The sequence below is a fragment of the Leuciscus leuciscus genome (genome assembly GCF_965113295.1).
Source record: "Leuciscus leuciscus genome assembly, chromosome: 15".
NCBI classification, from domain to species: domain Eukaryota; kingdom Metazoa; phylum Chordata; class Actinopteri; order Cypriniformes; family Leuciscidae; genus Leuciscus; species Leuciscus leuciscus.
Window position 1 is genome coordinate 19,132,297 of NC_138739.1, and position 17,237 is coordinate 19,149,533.

Here is a 17,237-nt window from a genome sequence, read left to right on the forward strand (position 1 = left end):
GTTGCTTATAGTCAGTAGAATATCTGTTGGGGAGCATCAAAATAGTGTTTGCAGATATTAAGCAAGCAGACAGTCTACTAATACTTGTCAGAGTTTGTATTTAATGTCAGTGATATTTGTTGGTGTGAAATATATATCTGAAAGGATCCCCAACTGATAGTATATCCAAATCTGACCTTGTGAATAAATATGAATCAAGTCTAATCAAATTGGGAAATCACTGCAGATACCCAGCTTTAGCTTTCAACCTCCTTAAACCCATCCAGCCAAACATATGATATTTCTCAAAAAGAGATGGAGGCATTTATTATCATATCACATCACATCACATTTTTTTCTAAAACCCCTTAAAGCACTTTCAAACTAGATGGTTTTACTGTAAAAAGTGATTTACTGTAAAACGTGTGCGTGCTTGTGCCAATTCAAAAGCCTATACCCATCATTATTTACTGTACTATCGGGTCGGATGGCCCACGCTGACAATCCGTAGAAGTCCGTACGTACAAGTATGGATAAAAGGGTATTTAGATACGCTGCTCTGTCTGATTGGAATAATTTACAACACTGTAAAAAAAAATTACATCCCCAAGTCAAAAATTTCTAGTGACTGATAACATCTAAATTTTTCAATTAGTCTGACGTATTATTTCTCATTGAGCCAATGTTAACAGACTATTGCAACAAGAATTGCACTTGGGCCAATTAAAAAATTTAGATGTGACCAGTCACTAGAAAATTTTGACTTGGAGAGGTTAGAATTGTTTTACAGTGAAGGTACATTGTGTTTTAAAGAGTTAGTCTCTCTAAATGAATTTATTAGTGTTTTAAATGATTTGGTTACAGAATGATTGCAATTGTTTTCACTGATATTGTATGTAGTTTTCGAATGTTGTCAAAAAATATGTTTTCATGTTTAAAATTAGGCTATAGCCTATGTATGATATTCCTGCAAAAAGCAACTTGATGGTAATGCTGCACAGCAAAGGAAGCACTAAAGATATGCTCACTTGGAGGCAGTGGCAGTTTTTGCACTCAGAAAGGCAGTGGTGATACTTGGAAGTTGTTCTAAATTCCCCATATGCTGTATGTGAGAAGGACTTTTATTACGAAACGTCTTATTGCGCGTTGTTTGACGTTAGTGTCCGGTTTAGCCTACTTTCACTTTCACCTCATCAGCCACTTGCTCCGCACCTCCCCCCTTTTTTTTTTTTTTTTTTTGTACGCATGTATTGCATATTCGTGTATTTTTTTTCAATAAAGAAAATAACTACAAAAAACAAAACAAAAAAAAACACGCTTGCTCCGCCATTTTCTCTAGGTATAAATGTGCGTTGAATAACACATTTAAAACCTCGTTGCCATACATGTAATCACGGCTGTACAATATCCAGTCAAACTGAATAAGTGTTGATATGCTTTGTTCTACCATTTGAATATTGAAGATTTGAAAAATTCCCTGTCTCTTGTTACGCTTAACGGAGCCCCGTAGTGGACAAGCTTGCACCTACCTAAGTTCAAAATACAGATGTGTCCACTGTATTCAAGGTTTATTTTTATTTTTTTTATTTTAATTAAAAATTGTAAAAAAAATAAAAAAAAATAATTAGACGAGACACCGTTTTTTACGAAAAAAAAAAGAATTATCATAAAATGTTTATGCCATAGCTGTGTCCCAATGTGAAGGCTGCATCCTTCGTCGAAGTCCTTCAATGGACGCATCATGTATAGCCTTCGTAGGATTTCCTAATTGCGTAACCAGGTTTTCCCGATTACCGCTCCTGGTGCCAAGCAACGGTGCGAGAAGACATCTGCCATCCTGATAATTCATTTTATATAATTGAATAAACGGCTATGGTGCCAGAATTGGCTAATGACATTTTTATGTTTTATATTTTACTGGAGGACATGGTGAGGATGTTTCAGTCAAAAATAATGACATTTTTATGTTTTATATTTTACTGGAGGACATGGTGAGGATGTTTCAGCCCTGGCGCTGCCAGGTCATGTGTTTTCGGCTTAGCTAAGACCATAACCCCAATGCGGTATTAGTAGTTAATGTATGGAGCTGTCTGAACCCGTTTGTCCGAACTGGCAACAATTCTGAGAGAATGCAAAAGTTTTTATTTTTATGTTTGCCTTCCCATATTTTTCCACCACCTTGCCCTAGGGGCTCTGAAGATATACCTGAATTTAGCCCATATCACCATTTCAAGATGTGCTTTACAAAAAAAAGATTCATAATACTTGGAATACAACTTGCTCCAAGTAAAACCTGTTCATGCTTTGATTTGTGTGCTGTATTTCTGAAATTGAATGACGCTAAATGCACTGACTAAAGTTAAATATTTGTATCCATGCAGTGACGCCTGGTAAATGTTTTGCACTGACAACCGGATCCATGATGGCCAATGTCCTGCCAGACAGAAGTGTTGCCCAACCACCTGTGGCCATGGTTTAACCATCGAAAAGAGTCCTCTGAGATTTTTATTTTTTTGCATACCATACTTGAGGACTTTTATTTTACACCAAATAAATCTGTTTAGTAAAATTTTCTTCTGTGTTTTGTATTTGTTTTTTTTGTAAAAAAGTTGGCAGCAAAAGTGTACTTAAGGTAAAGGCTTCTTTTTTTTTTGTCAAAGAACAAGAAATGAAACCAAAAATGCAGGTTAACACTGATGCGAGAAATGTAGTAGCCTATGTGTTAAATTCCTCTTGAAACAAACTTTGTTGTATTATTTTAATTTAATACTGTGAAGCTGCTTTGATACAATCTGTATTGTGAAAAAGCGCTATACAAATAAACTTGACTTGACTAGTATTTAGCATGTCTAAATTTATCTAAAGGTTCCATGTATTTATTTTTGGACTCTAGTCCCGATGTCTGACTAATGTGACCGATGAAGTGATGAACACTGCTGGATCTATGTATTCAGAGACGGGGTTGGAAAAATTCTCAAAAGCAAAAAGGGGGAGTGAGAGTCCTTGTGTAATGTGTAGGCTACAGGTGAATGGCAAAAACGGTGAAGAGGATGCTAGCCCTATCCCTAGATATACCTTCCATAATATAGGACATCATACAATACATTGAATAACAAGTCCATGTATGGTCAGTTTCTGGCTATCCTACCACACATACATTTGCAGCCAAGAGGACCCTATACTGTGTTATAATGGGGAGAATAGGAGACCATTCCCCATCCTTACCTACAGGTCCACATAATGAAGAACAGATGTTGCTAGTACCTTCTTAGAGAACAATTCTGTACTCGCCATCAATAATCGTGAACCATGATTGTAGCTGACGCTGGTAGGTCAGCTGTGGGTTATGACATATTGGTGATTTCAGGGGTTACGTTTATTTTTTGACTTAATAATTTAAATGTGTATTTCTCTGTGTGTGCCAATATCATAATTTGATTGGCATTGCATTTTATTATTACTCAGTTTAAGTTGAGTGTCATGTGACTCTTGCTGATCTATTTCACCTGGACGTGTTAACGTCAACTGAATGGTGAGACGTGAATTCAGATACATAGTGCTCCTGACCATTCTACTGCTGGTTGCCAGGCAAACACAGTAAAATATTTTGTATTATGTTTTGGTTTTGTGTCCTTAGTGGTGTTGTATGTAAAATTATGGTTTGTTTTCTTTTGTGTCAAGTTTACATGGTGTCTCAGATCAATGAATAAAAATGGACATCAGTAGCCTAGTTTGGAAGCGTGGACTGTTTAATAACCAGTGAGTTACAATGATGACTGAACAACACAACAGAGGCGTGCAAGATAGTGTATAGACATAATACATAGTCATTCATGGCTTAGGTTAGCGGCCCATTGAAGCGGCCACTTATAAGGCATCTATACTATTTCTATGGTTTCTAAAAGCAGAAACCGAGGATATCGCGGATATGCGACAATGACAAGGGACGAGCCATTATTTAAAACTGGAATTTATCTGGATTAAATCCTTGGGAGCTTTTGGGATAGTGTAAGTACACAACTGGATGAAATATCACACTTTGAAAGTGTTTTTTGAATATTTTATTACAAAAATCTTACACATTGTACCTTTTAATGTCTTAAATTGTATCTGCATTCTCACTCTAGTCCTTCATCTGATTGTTGTAGTTGTTTCACTAATTAATTATACATTTATTATTTTATTAACAAACTATTTTTTATTGCCTGCTACTTGAAACAAAACACTCATAATTTTTGTAATATCTGAAAGCCATAAAAACACCATGTTGTTAATTTCTAAAGCTGTTACGTGCTTAATAATGTTCACCCTGTTCTCCACATGACTGAGGGGTTTTATGGGATGTCTTGCCGGTTTCTGCACATATAAAAGAATAACACGTTAATGATCTAATTCCTTTATTGGTATAGATAGTTATTAGAAAATCGAGTTATATTTCAATTTTCATATGGACATATCATGTAGTTGTTGCAGTTAATATAATGGTTTAGTTTGAAATGACATCACTTGTTTGTTCATCAGTTTCACTTGAAGTTTATCAGGGCCTTAACACTTATGTGGGACATGTATTTCTTTTTAACTTGTTCATCATTGTCTATCTTGTAAATCAAGAAAGAGATGTCTCAAAACATTTTCCCTTAATTTTTGTGTTCACAACACACTTTTATCAGCAACTTTTATTGTCCATTTTTTGCCTACTCAATCTGCTTTAATATGAAAGATAATTTCATAATTGTTATTATACCTGAGCAATGATTTTATCTTGATCTTGATTGTTTTTTGGGCTTTCCATGTTTTAAATCTTATTGTACCACAAACAAGAATGAGATTGAATGAGATCTAAATTGTAGATTATTATCTGTTTACATTATTAAATGTTTTAACTTTGATTTCCAGTATCACAGACCCAATATACACTTCAAAGCATTTGTTCTAGTCAGTTGATGTGCACCAGTGGGATCTTTATGCCAGAACAATTACTGTTTCCTAACTAAAAGGAAATGATTACCGCCCATCCGACAATTCACAAGCTTCACACACTCAGTGGAAAGAGAGCAGCTGGAACAAGTACAAGCTAAAGGGAGATGATAATGGGAGGGAAAAACAAATGTGAAACTGACATTTTTGTGAAACTGGAATTTGCATTCCAAAATGCAGTGGGCAGCCATTTTTGGTGTGGTGCCCAGGGAGCGAGTGGGGGATAGGTTCCTAGCTCAAGGGCACCTCACTCATTTCCTACCGGTATTGAGAAGCAAACCTTCAGCCTCCTGGTTCTGACTCTCTAACCATTAGGCCATGACTGATGCTTTTGCGTTCTCTCAAGAAACTTTGCATTTGTTCGCAAAAATGTTTGCGTTCCCCTGATACATTTTGTGTTCACTTGCAAAACCTTTGAGTTCTTTTTCAAGTTTTTATGGGGAACAATGAGTTTAAACGCTAATCAAGATGATCAGTGGAGTTAATTAATTCCTTTGTGTCTAGTGTCTTAGGGGCTTGTTCTGCCAATCCCAAGCAGATTAATATGACTTTTAATTACAATAACAATATTGATAATTAATAACATTAATAATAAAAATAGCTAATTAACATTCATGTTTGGTGAAGGAATAATAAACAAAGGGATCCGCTCAGCGTTTTTCACCGGGCATTAAAATTCACTTCTCATCTTACGGAGAAAGATATCATCCAAAATTTGAGAAATTCTCAACTCTATGTAAAAAACAGGTGATAAACACCAAATGGCAATCATTTTGTTTACATAATAGGCTTGTATTTCATTCGGTTTAGACGCTTTCACGGTCACTATAGACTGGGTAAAGTGTTAAATTGACAGCGTATAGGGGAGAACCGGGGCGAAAGTAACGCGGGACGAAAGTAACAAAGCGATTTTCTCAGAGCCGGGAGAGCCCTGACTATATTAGCATTTCAAGCTATGACAGCACGTTTAGTACGTAACCCTTGACGGAGCTGCCAAATATCACGTGAATTCATCATCGTTTCCCGCGGTTAGGTCCGGAAAGCAGTTTTCGAGTACGATAAGTAAATTACTGAAGAGGTACTTTTTTTCTAATTACAAGTTGTGTTTTTCGTTTCATGTCACACAGTAATGATCAATCTACAGGTTATTAAGTGCTGTAATACATCCTGAAGTTTGCCTTGTCAGAGTTTTTCAGTATAAAAGTAAATCGGGTTTAAATGTCAGGAGTTCCTGTCGGGACGAAAGTAACACTTGTTACTTTTGTCCCGCTATAGTGAAAACAAGTGTTTCTTTTGTCGCGCTGCTAATGTGGTGACTTTCTCTGTGTTGCAGCATTTATTAAAACATGTTAATGTCATATTATACCAACAGAATATGGCAAGAGTGAGGGTCAGTAAGACAGATAGAGGTCTGATTCAGCCAGATGTTTATGAGAGGGCGTTCACATTTAAATCAGCTGATTTCTGTGTCACCATTTTTTTCACTCAATCTGTTTCCATTTACCCTAGTCACATTTAGGTTTTAGCCATACCATATAGCTTTTCCACCTCCACCTATGAATTTGCAGGGTTTCCATCCTGATGTTTTTATGCAGATTTTAAATTTATGCATAAAAACAGCTTGATGGAAACATGACTTTGTTGATTACATTATGTTGAGAATTTATATTATGGTAATTTAATTTAATTTTCATATTGTTCATGCTGAAAACACATTTTATCAAATAGATTGACATTGCCAATAAAAAAATATCCTAAACAATTCAAGTTTGTACTGTTAGGTTATTTTTTAAACATTGATGAAACTGAAATTTTAAATGAAAATGTAAATTAACAATTTTTTGCAAGTATAACTAGGCCAAAATATGATTGCAGTTACATGTTAACAAGGTCATACTCAGGTATATTTAGGCTAATAAAAAAAAACCCTAAAAAAACAAGAGTAACACAAAAAATCTAGCTTGTATATTGTTGTGTTAATTTTGACCCACCTGTGTGTTACTTTCGTCCCAACTGACGGGGTCGAAAGTAACATGAGCAGTCTTAAGTTCAAAGTGAAATTATACTGAAGTCCTTCTACATTTTTACAAAATACCACCTGGTATTGATAGACCACACTTGTACCACAGCAAAAATATATCTCTGTCTAAAACATCATCTTTTCAAATTATGTTTTTCTGAAAAATGGTACTTTCGCCCCTGCTCTCCCCTACTTTACTTATGTCGAAATAAAGCTGGCATCCTTCCAACTGTAATCGTGTGTGATGTTATTGGCCATGTCTAGCCTAAACACACCCATACACTCATGAAGACAGACACATCCCAGGATATGGCGTTTTGAGCAGCAGTACTGAGCGGATTTCAGTCGCTGCAGTGGATAAGCATGTGTTTTGGCAACGCGCGCTCAGAACCGCTCACCCTACTGACCTTCTGTGGAAAATGAAGACGTAAGATTGGCTGCCATTGCTGTTAATCGTTCCTGAAGTCTACAAACACACGCGTTGATTACGCGGAATCTTTGGAAAAGTTTTGGAAAAGTGCCATGTGACAAGCTATAGCGCAAAAGACAGAAAAAGTAGCCTACTGAAAGTGTTTCAAATCTCTTCTTATTGCACAAGATTGCACGTAAGTTTTAATACTTCTCGATTAGGCCTACAGTTATTTGGTGTAAGCGTGATTTAAATTCGAATTCGAATTAGAGTAGGGCTGTTTTTATTCCGGAGGGCTAGTTAACTTTTGAAACGACACGGATAGGATATTTAAACATATTGAAAATTGTTACTGAAAACGAATAATGCGTTTCTGAATGTCCCCCAACCCCAATTTGCTCTTTCATTTTTGACTGCGAAATCGAGCATGTCTATTTAAACCAGACCGTTTGACAAACCAAAGTTGTGGGTGTGTATGTTTGTTGACTAAATAGAATATGTTGGTTCACATAGTAGCCTGATTAATTATATATTCGGTAACACTTTACAATAATGTTCATTAACATTAGTTAACTATTTGATAATATGAACTAATAATGAACACTTCTACGGCATATTAGTTAATTTTAACATTTACTAATACATTATTAAAATCAAATTTGTTAATGCACTGTGAACTAACAAGAATAAACAATGATCTGCTGTAGGCTATCTAACGTTATCAAAGATTAACAAATACAGTAACAAATGTGTTGATTAATGTTAGTTTAATGTTAGTTATGTATAGGTCTACATTAAATAATGTTGACACATTTACCTGATTGAAAAGTGTTACCAAATATGACCATGACAATAACAGTTAATCAATTATTTTAGGAGCATTCGAAAATAATAAAATAGATTGTGTACTTAAAGTAATGAAAATGACACATGTCAAAGGACTCTAATTTATCCTGGTAATTACAGGATGAGCAAATATGAGTGTAAATCATGTAAAATTCAATAAAGTAATAGGCTACATATGGGTTTAGTCTTTGTAATGTTTATTCCCTGCATTGCTAAATGTCCAGAGCCATGTGTTGTGCAGAGATGAAAGCAAGTTAATTAACTGAATTTATATATATATATATATATATATATATATATATATATATATATATATATATATATATATATATATATATATAGTGGATATGAATGTAACCATGAGTAATGACAAGTGAAAAAGAGTTCAAATTCAACAAGGCAATGAGAAGTTGAGTAAATATTTGTGTAAATTGTATGAAAACTGCAATATTGAAAGTAAATAATAATTAAAAAAAAAAAGTAAAAAAAATAGTCTTGTTATAAACACTGTGTATATGCAACTGGATATAAACACTGTGTTCAAGACTATTTTTATTTAATTTTTTTATTTCAATATTGCAGTTTTAAAGAGAGCTTATTTTAAATATAAGCTTTAAAGCCCACTCTTCGGAATGAAATATTCCCCCAAAAGAGATAAGAGAGCAGAAAAGGCCTCAGTCACCAGACCATCAGATAATATGATTTTATTGCTCTGAAAATGTGGTCATGTGATTAAGACAGAGGCCATAGGGGAGACAGAATCAGATCTTAAAACAGACATTTCCTGCATTAATTTATAGACAAACTGATCTATAAAAGAACATGCATCCCAGAACATTGTGTGAATGATTTACTGTCTTGTGTAGTGTCTTTTAATTCTATTATTTTTTGATACTGTGTATGATAGAACCAATGGTCAATGTAACCTCACCTATACCATGTTTGGTCTCTATAAATTGGTAATTTGAAGATCGAAATGATCGTGTATAAGATATTTTGATAGCTGTGCAGCATATTAGTATTACAATAGTAATAAACATTTCATAGTTTTTTCATCAGCAACCAATCCAGCTGCACATGCAAATGAGCATGCTTAAAACAAAGATCCATAAATCAACAACAGAGGACAACAGAACAATTCTATTAACCCTTAAAGACCTAGAACATTTTTGGGGCGCCTGACTCACCTGCACTTTTCTTTGTTTTTCTAACCCATTCTAGCAGCAAGCATCAAGTGCCATATATCATTTTAAACAGGAGAACCTAAAGTTTCCAGCTAGCTCATTTAAAGTCCCAGTTTTACATTTCTTTTGTCAGAGAATTTATGAAATTAACAGGATTTTAAGAAAAACGGCAGCAAAAAATGTGGTGTTTTCAGTGTGAACTCAAACAGAACTTCCTGAAGTTTTGTTTTTTTCTTTTAGAAAGTTAGACTTGGTTGTTTTAGACTTCCAGATGAAATTTTGTCTACATGTAACAATCCCTCAGCAAGTTATAGCCATTTATTATAATATTATTCTAGGCGTTTTTGAGTAAAAACAGGTGTATTACATTTACTGACAATGTAGATGTGTCCAAATAAGTTCAGGAAGTAAAGTAAATAGAAAAGTTGTTATATTACAACAGAACACTGAAGCAAACATTTTTCTTCAGAAAATTATATTATAATTTGAACATGAACAACAAATGCAAACAATATAACAAGTAGTGACAACTGTGCAATATAAATACTAACAATACAATATACAGAGTGTAAATGAACAAATGGTTCAAATAATCTTCACAAACTAAATACAAAAATAAATAAACAGTGCAAATGAAGAAATGGTTCATTGAGGGTAATATACTGAGTGCTAATGAACAAATAGTGCAAATAATCTTCACAAACTAAATATAAATAAACAGTGCAAATGATTCAAACAATCTTCTGAATCGGAAGGTTCCACCAGGTCTAACGACTCGTTTAAAAAAATCTATTCTAACACATCCTCCGATTTGTACTGCTGTTTTTTTTACATACTCATGCTCTTTCGTGTTTTATGCTCTTTCGTGTTTTGCGCTATGGTCAAAAACTTTGCATCCGTTAGTTCTCTTACGAGAGGTCTCTCGTACTGCGTAAGATATCTTACGCTAGGGGAAAATCCTTTTCCGCGAGATATTGAAGCCAAAAATTATCCTTAATTTTGTAATAATGCAAAACGCGTTGCAGCAGCAATGCAGACATAGGCGAGACAGCTCGCGCGCCTATTGGCTGCTCTGCGGCAACTGCAGCAGCCTATCGAGCGAGGCCTGGCGTGACGTCAGACCCAATCAGGGCACTTCGCGCCCGCTGCGTCACGTCCCGCCGGAATGGGCGTGGTCTAGGCCTATAAATATCGCTCGCAGGCAGCTATTATCTGATTTTTCATCCTTCAAGCGAAGCACACGCATCGCTGGAGCTGGATTAGAAGCCGCGCCGTCGAGAGAGAGCACCTTCAGCGGGACGAGTCACTGAAGTCGCTGGCCGCGCCGCCTTCCTGCTGCGCTTTCCGGCGCTTATATCCTTCTCTTTTATTACTCTGTATTTGTGTGTGTGTGTCGCCGCCACATTCTAAAAGAGCTAGCGTCTTTTTCAAGATGCCTTCCTACGGCTCGTGCAGAGCCACACTCAGCGACGGGGACCGCCACGTGATTTGCGTTTCCTGCCTGGGTGAGGAACATGCAGCTCTCGCGCTCGCTGATGGCGGCTGCCCTCACTGCGAGCTGATGGCAATGGCGACTCTGAGGACTCGCCTAGCCGTCTTCACCGAGACTGCTCCCCCGCCCGCCGCGGCGTCGCCGTAAAAAGCGCCGTGCCCAGCGGGCCCCGGAACCCTCCCTCAGCCGCCAAAGCTCGCCGGTTCGCCCACTTGCTTCCCCGGCTTCGTCTGTCTCGCTTCCTGACGGACAGCGGCCGCCGTCTGCCGCCGCTTCCGTTGACATCGCGGATGAGGAAGCCCTGCTGGGAGAGGATGATTCCTGCTCAATCCTGGCGTCAGGCAGTGAGGATTGGGCGGGCTCTGAGGACCCCGCACCCCCTGCCCGCACGTCGTCAGGCAAGAGAGCTTCCATTGAGAGTACTCGCACAGGCCGCGGCGAGCCTCGGCCTCGAGTGGTCTTCGCCTGAGCAGCCCGCTCACAACCGGCTGGATGGATTTTTCCTGCCTGGGGAGCGCGCTTCGCCTGCGTCCAGACCGGCGCCTTTTCTTCCTGAGTTACACGAAGAAGTCGCCAAGTCCTGGAACGCCCCCTATTCGGCTAGAGTGCGTCCTGCTGTTTCTTTGGCATTCTCCGCCGTTGACGATGCCAAGAACAAAGGATACCTTTCGCTGCCGCCGGTTGAAGAGGCGATAGCGGCCCACTTATGCCCGCCCTCCGCTGGACGGCGCGCTAAGCCGGCCCTACCCTCTAAAGCTTGCCGCACGACGTCAAGCCTGCTCCGCCGCGCTTTCTCCGCCGCCGGGCAAGCTGCGTCAGCGTTGCACACCATGGCAATGCTCCAGATCTTCCAGGCCGATCTCCTCCGTAAGCTGGATGAGGAAGGACCTGACGCGATCTGCGTGCCGGACTTAAGGAGTGCCACGGACCTCGCTCTCCGTGCTACTAAGTCCGCAGCGCAAGCCATTGGACGGACCATGGCTTCTCTCACCGTGTCTGAGAGACATCTTTGGCTGACGCTCTCGGAAATGGCCGAGTCTGAACGCACCGTGTTCCTCGACGCCCCGCTTTCCGCCACAGGCCTCTTTGGATCCTCCGTCAAGGACTTCGCGGAGAGATTCGCAGAGGTACAGAAAGCGTCTCAGGCTATGAAGCACTTCCTCCCGAAGCGCTCCAGCTCTGCAGCAGGCCGTGCGAAACCGTCTGCTCAGAGCTCACAGCCACAGCCACCGTCCACTGCCTCCACTTCACAGCGCCGCCAGGCCAGAAGCGCGAGACCGCGCTCCCGCTCATCCGGTCGCCGCCCCGCAGGACGTGGCTCGCGACCTAGGATCACGGTGAAGCCCGAGGCCCCGAAGTCGTCCTAGCACAGCTAGGAAAACGACGGTGTTCCAGTCCCGCTGCGGCCGGACTCACACCAAAGCTATTCGCTCGTCCAGTTCCAGCAAATGTGACTGTTCCAGTGTTTTCTGCAGCCAACAAGTCGGTTCTGTCACCCGCTTGCCTGCACACAAATGCCGTTTTCACGGCTACCCAGATAAATCCCCAAAAGAGTGTATTTTCTGGTGTCCCGGCCACGGCCGATGGTGTTTCATGTGTAGTAAGAATGCCCACTGCCCAGTGCCCATCCCTACACACAAGCACAGCCTGTCACACAGGGCTCGCGCACATAAAACCGACTCAGATCGGTTGCGCTTCAAACATGGTGAATGTGCCCACTACCCAGTGCCCACTAACACCACGTTATGCATGTCTCACGGTTTCTGTAAAAACGAAACCAACGTGCACTCGCTTCACTCAAGCGAACGATGCTTTCGGTGTGATAAATGTGCCCGCTGTCCCGCGCCCACATCCACACATAGACATGACAGTTCCCACGGGAACCGCCCAGCCCTCCCCCTCGCGGTTGACCACCGCAGAGGAGTCGAGCGCGGGCAATCTGCCCGCTGTCATCAGCGCGCCCCATGCCTCAAATGTCACGAGCGCCATGCTTGTGTTACAGCACGCCGAAGCTTCTCCATCGCTGAGCGAGCGGAGCGCGCTTCGTATTCAACCCCTAGCTATCCATGCAGACGCATGGGCAAAGCTACCCGGGGTTTCGAAGTGGGTGCTGAACATTATAGAAAGAGGCTATTCGCTGCAGTTTCGCCGACGCCCTCGCCGCTATGTGGCGCGCGTCGAGACCACGGTAAAAACAGAAGTAGCACATCTACTTCGAGCCGAAGTGACGAAACTATTGAGCAAAGGGGCCATAGAGCCTCTCTCTCAAGTTCAGAGCGAAGGAGGGCTATACAGCAGATACTTCCTGGTACCGAAAAAAGACGGGGGTCTCAGACCCATACTAGATCTAAGGCAACTGAACAAAGTGCTTGTGAAGCGACAGTTCAGGATGCTCACGACCAGGCAAATCCTTGTGCAGATTCGCCAAGGAGATTGGTTTGTGTCAATAGATCTGAAAGACGCGTATTTTCAAATACAGATAGCATCACGTCACAGGCGATATTTGAGATTCGCCTTCGAGGGCCAGGCATATCAGTACACAGTCCTGCCGTTCGGCTTGTCCCTGGCACCCCGTACATTTACGAAGTGCATGGATGCGGCGCTCGCACCCCTCAGAATGAGAGGCATGCGAGTGCTGAACTATTTGGACGATTGGCTGATTCTAGCGCAATCTCGCGCAGTGCTCATAGAACACACGACCATTTTACTCGATCACCTCGAGGATTTGGGTCTGAGTGTCAATTGGGCGAAGAGCTCCCTGTCACCCAGTCAGAAAATATCTTTCCTGGGCACAGAACTGGACTCACTATCCATGATAGCGCGACTATCACAACAGCGCGCGGTAGACATTCGACGCACAGCGAACTCTTTTCGCTGCGGCGCGTCTGTCCCGCTCAAGAGATTTCAGAAGATGCTAGGTCTCATGGCCTCAGCATCGTCAGTGCTCCAGCTGGGCCTGCTCCGCATGCGCCCGCTGCAGTTTTGGCTGAAAGCGCGAGTCCCACGCGAAGCGTGGGCACCCGGTTTGCTTCGCCTCAGGGTCAATCAGAAGTGCGTCACAGCTCTGAAACCCTGGAAAGCGAACGACTGGTACCAATCAGGTGTAAGCCTGGGGACTTCCTCGAGGGTGAAAGTGATGTCCACGGACGCGTCCACCTCGGGATGGGGAGCGCTGCTCGAGGGCAGACCGTTCTTCGGCCAATGGTCAGAACGGGAGAAGCTCCTGCACATAAACTGCCTCGAAATGCTGGCAGTAGACAACGCGCTGACGCGTTTTTGTCCCCAAATAAAAGGTCACCACGTCTTGGTCCGTTCGGACAACATGTCTGTGGTGTCCTACATAAATCGCCAGGGCGGCATCAGATCCGAGAAACTGTACAGGCTGGCAGAACGCCTCCTGGTATGGGCTCAGTGCAACCTGCGCTCGCTCAGAGCAGCGCACGTGCCAGGGATCTTGAATATAGGACCGGACAGACTGTCCAGGAACAATGTTCCGGCAGGCGAGTGGTCTCTACACCCACAGACAGTCCATCTGCTGTGGAAGAAATTTGGCAGAGCGGAAGTGGACCTGTTTGCGTCTCAAGAAAACGCTCACTGTCAAGAATTTTTCTCCAAGAGCAGGAGCCGCCTAAATTGATTCTTGACAGTGCGGCTCCTGCTCCTGCCCATGTGTGGCCCCGCCGCCCGCTCTATGCTTTTCCCCCCGTCTCTCTCCTGCCTCAGGTGATAGAACGGATCAGGGAAGAAGGATGCTCAGTACTGCTGGTAGCACCGTTCTGGAAAAACCAACCTTGGTTCCCAGTCGTGATGCAGTTAGCAAGTACTGCCCCGTGGCCAGTACCAATGAGGAGAGATCTCCTCTCACAGGCCCGCGGCTCGATCTGGCATCCTCACCCAGAACTATGGTCCCTTCATGTCTGGGCCATCAACGGGTACATGTTGGACTCCCTAAAGGAGTATTAAACACGATCACGCAGGCTAGAGCTCCGTCTACAAGACGACTCTATTCTTCGAAATGGTCGGTGTTTTCGGGCTGGTGCACAGCCCGTGGTGTGTCACCCACAAACTGTGGTGTGACGGAGGTGCTTTCCTTCCTACAAGAGCTGTTGGATGGGGGCAGGGCCCCCTCCACGCTCAAAGTTTATGTGGCGGCTATAGCAGCGTTCTCAGAAACAACGCTTGGTCAGTCAATAGGAAGGAATGATTTAGTCATCCGCTTCCTTAGAGGGGCTAAGAGACTGAATCCTCCCAGACCTCCCTCAGTCCCCGTATGGGACCTTTCTACGGTTCTGGAAGCCATGAAAGGGGCGCCATTTGAGCCTTTACAGTCAATCGATTTGAAACACCTGTCTTTCAAGACGGTGTTTTTGCTGGCTCTCGCTTCAGTGAAGCGCATAGGGGATCTGCACGCGCTCTCTGTGAGCGCGGCGTGCATGGAGTTTGGGCCCAATGACTCAAAAGTTATACTCAAACCTAAGCACGGTTATGTTCCAAAATCCCTCAACACACCGTTTAGGGCGCAGGTTATCTCCCTGTCAGCCCTACCGGTCCCTGATGAGGAAAAAGACGCGAGCCTCCTTTGCCCAGTCAGGGCATTACGAGCTTATGTGTCTCGCTCGTCTGTTTTCAGACAGACGGAGCAGCTTTTTGTTTCGTTTAGCGGACGTTCTAAGGGACTAGCCGCGTCGAAACAGAGCCTATCCAGATGGATAGTTGATGCTATAGCGCTGGCATACGCCTCCAAGGGCATGCAGTGCCCATTGGGTGTCAGAACGCACTCCACGAGAGGCATGGCCTCTTCGTGGGCCTGGTCAAGTGGGATTGCCTTGCAAGATATTTGTATGGCGGCAGGCTGGGCCTCCCCGTCTACATTTATAAGGTTTTATAACCTAGAGGTTCCCGCCCTGCAGGCCAGGCTGCTGTTGGTCTAAATTTACCAGTATTATCTGACCTGATGCGATCAGCTCAGAATGCTGCGACTGCTGAGCACAGCTCAATGTTCGACAGTATAAAGCTGGGCAAACTGTGTAAGACCCACATTTCCCCATCAGTTCAGGCCGTACCCCGCCCTGTCTGTATGATGAAATTCGCGTCCCATCGACGCTGCTATATGTGGAAGAGTGAGGCTGCACCCCTCCCTCTTCCCGGACTCCCTGTGAGTTCCCTGAGTGATTGTGCACTATATGTACCCCGGGCTTTCGCCCTTGGGTCTTTGGTGTCAGATCTCAGCATGCACGGCGTTTTACATTGGGTCCCCTAGCGTAAGATATCTTACGCAGTACGAGAGACCTCTCGTAAGAGAACGTACTCGGTTACTAACGTAACCTCGGTTCTCTCTAGAAGAGGGAACGAGTACTGCGTATCTTGCCGTGCATGCACACGCTCTGGTTGCTTCGATGATGAAAAACCAGATAATAGCTGCCTGCGAGCGATATTTATAGGCCTAGACCACGCCCATTTCGGCGGGACGTGACGCAGCGGGCGCGAAGTGCCCTGATTGGGTCTGACGTCACGCCAGGCCTCGCTCGATAGGCTGCTGCAGTTGCCGCAGAGCAGCCAATAGGCGCGCGAGCTGTCTCGCCTATGTCTGCATTGCTGCTGCAACGCGTTTTGCATTATTACAAAATTAAGGATAATTTTTGGCTTCAATATCTCGCGGAAAAGGATTTTCCCCTAGCGTAAGATATCTTACGCAGTACGAGAGACCTCTTCTAGAGAGAACCGAGGTTACGTTAGTAACCGAGTACGTTTTCATGCGTAGTTTTCAATGCATTGCGTTTGTTAAAAATGTATAAAGAAACGTGATTGGTTGTTAAAATCACCAATCACTATGTTTGTTGGTTGAGTCGATGACCGTTTGGACGAATCTGGGCATGGGGGTGGGACTAAGCATCAACAATCGTTCCTGTTTGGCTCAGAGAAAGAAACCACATGTGTTTCCTTGACGAATCACTGCTGCAGATTTTGATGACGCAATCACCGGCACTACGGAGCCACTGAATGACCAATAGAGACACCCGTGATAACACAGGAAAGCTGAGAATCTCATCTTTACGGTGCATTTTACAGATTGGATTAGCAGCATACAGATTGGATTAGCGACTCAAAAGTTATTAAACATTTTAGAACGATAGTTATTTTATGCCGCGGGCGGACGTATCGGTCTTTAAGGGTTAACTGATCCAAATATTCATAATCAATTATAACAAGTTATGATTGCTTATTAATATTTCTTTAGAGCTAATTTGCTACAGTTGAAATATAATGATTGAAATACATTGCAAATTTGCAATGTATTTGTTGTATTAGAGTTGTCACCTATTTTGTTTT

General features: G+C 42.5%; 3 protein-coding genes across 2 annotated transcripts in view; 2 read left to right on the forward strand and 1 right to left on the reverse strand.

The window, feature by feature from the left end:
* The window catches only part of LOC309475673 (uncharacterized protein), a 204,200-nt gene that overhangs the window by 83,009 nt on the left and 103,954 nt on the right, over positions 1–17,237 (reverse strand).
* LOC309475586 (uncharacterized protein) overlaps positions 1–17,237 on the forward strand; it is a 388,909-nt gene that overhangs the window by 65,375 nt on the left and 306,297 nt on the right. The gene's annotated exons all lie outside the window — the stretch shown is intronic.
* The window catches only part of LOC309475598 (protein NLRC3-like), a gene marked incomplete at its 3' end in the record, with an annotated part of 30,382 nt that continues 20,416 nt past the window's right edge, over positions 7,272–17,237 (forward strand). Inside the window, exon 1 of the mRNA XM_082138431.1 lies at positions 7,272–7,581. The remainder of the gene's footprint in view (positions 7,582–17,237) is intronic.